Source organism: Fomitiporia mediterranea (genome assembly GCF_000271605.1).
Source record: "Fomitiporia mediterranea MF3/22 unplaced genomic scaffold FOMMEscaffold_14, whole genome shotgun sequence".
Classification (NCBI taxonomy): domain Eukaryota; kingdom Fungi; phylum Basidiomycota; class Agaricomycetes; order Hymenochaetales; family Hymenochaetaceae; genus Fomitiporia; species Fomitiporia mediterranea.
This window is the reverse complement of record NW_006760399.1, coordinates 235,215-237,316: the sequence shown is the minus strand read 5'-3', so window position 1 is coordinate 237,316 and position 2,102 is coordinate 235,215.

The following is a 2,102-nucleotide window of genomic DNA, read 5'->3' as shown; positions in this document are numbered from 1 at the left end:
GTAAGAAAAGAAAGATTAATTAAGAAGTGCTACTAGTTCTTGATTACTTAGTAGCTTATACACAGGAACAAGTGTTGATACTAGGAGGTGTTAAAGGAATACCATTTTGGATACAGGGGGAAATTCCCTTAGACTCTTTCAAACAAGGAAGAGTAGTATCAACTGTTACCTATATAGTAGGCACTCCTATTAATTAACAAATCTGGATTGAACAAATCCAAGGATACTCAGACTATCTATACACATTATAATAACATTGTAATCTGTTACACAGTGTATTACTTACACTAGAACAAGGATATCCAGATATTACAAAAGTAAGCAACTTTTGTAATATTATACTAAACAAAGTTAACAAGCTATAAAAAGTAGCTTTGTATCAGATCAAGGAAAGGATTAGAACATTACACATACAACAACTAGTACTGGGCACAGGCAGAAGCCTATTATTATACAGCCCTCTATTATCCAATCCCTCAACCATTCTCATATTTCTACTACTTGTAGAAACACTCCTTGTTACATATACTTAGAGTAAGAGAAAGAGTCAATTAGAGAACAGTACAAGATTGGCTCAAAGAAGAGGTTCACACTCTAGCTACTCTTATTCAAATAAATTGGGGACCTATTATAGCCTTTAGATTATAAGAACAAAGACTTGGATACAACAATTCTTAGGTCTTAACAGAATAATTAGGTCTACTCAAAGTCAAGACATATATTATAAAACTATACAAGGGGAAATCACATACTTGTATAGTCTTATACAATCAGAACAACAAGGAGAAAAGCTGGAGCAGATACAATCAGATCTAGATACACAGGCATTGAATATCTTTAATATTCATACAAAGCTATAAGAAATCTTAGACAAAATACAGGACCTTACTAGCAGAGTACAAGAAGTACAGGTTGAATCAGGAATATTACAAGTATACCTGAATAGGTTAGTACAGTCACAATACAATCTAACTACTATATTACAAAGAATTAGTAGAGAGGAGTAACAAAGTGACAGGAGAGAAGGAAGTACTTCTAATACTCAATACCCCTAGAGATAAGAACACTTTACTCAGGAAAACACAGTTTAAGAAAATCAAGAAAGTGAACTATCAAGTTCTTCAGCTAAAGAAGAAGAGCTTGTTAACACAATACAGGGAGGAATCCAAACATTTTAAGACTATAGTGGAATTGAAACACAACATCCAGATAGTCTACCAGGATCCTCTAGAAGCCTCTAAGGTTAGTCAGAAATTATTACTCAGGAAGGCTAGACAGTTGAAGAAATTGAACAGTCTATGTTACTAGATACCTTTATAGTAGAAGACACATCAACATTGGATTATAATTGGTTGTATCAGACCTATCAAAGTAGTACCAGTTTAGAGTCAAGTTTATCAGACTCTTATACACTAAATTCAGAATCTAGTAACTAGAAAAAGAGTAATATGGAGGGAACAAGGAAAATCAACCTGAAACTGCTAAAGCTTTCAGGACAGAAAGGGGAAGATCTAAAAGTGTTTAAAACAAATCTAGTAATACACTTCAGACATTATAACATTACAAATGATTTGGATAAAGTAGAAACAGTAATCTTATACTTAAGAGGGAAAATAGTAAGTTACATGAATGGAAAGGCAATATCATTTGTGACAGAAGGAAAAAGCTTAGTTCCAGAAATCTGGAAAGATTATAATACATTTTTAACTGATCTGAGAGAAGCAAGTAGAAAATACTATGATTCTACAGAGACAGCTCAAACTCAAATGCACAATTTGAGACAAGGAAAACTAACAATTATAGAATATAATGAAACATTCAAGAGAATATTAGCCTACCTACCTAGTGAGTATAAACTAGGGACAAATGGAAGGAATCCTGTCACAATCCATTTATACAAGAATGGATTAAACCCTAGCAAATTACAACAGTTGGTTACTATCCCTAGATATACAGAATGGACATTCAAGGAATGGACAGATACAGCTCTCAGTCTGGAGAGAGGAATGGTACACACAAAAACATTTAGACAAGAATACAAACCTTCTAGTAATTATTATAGAGTACTAATGGAAATTGACAGGATAACAAAAGGTAGGGAA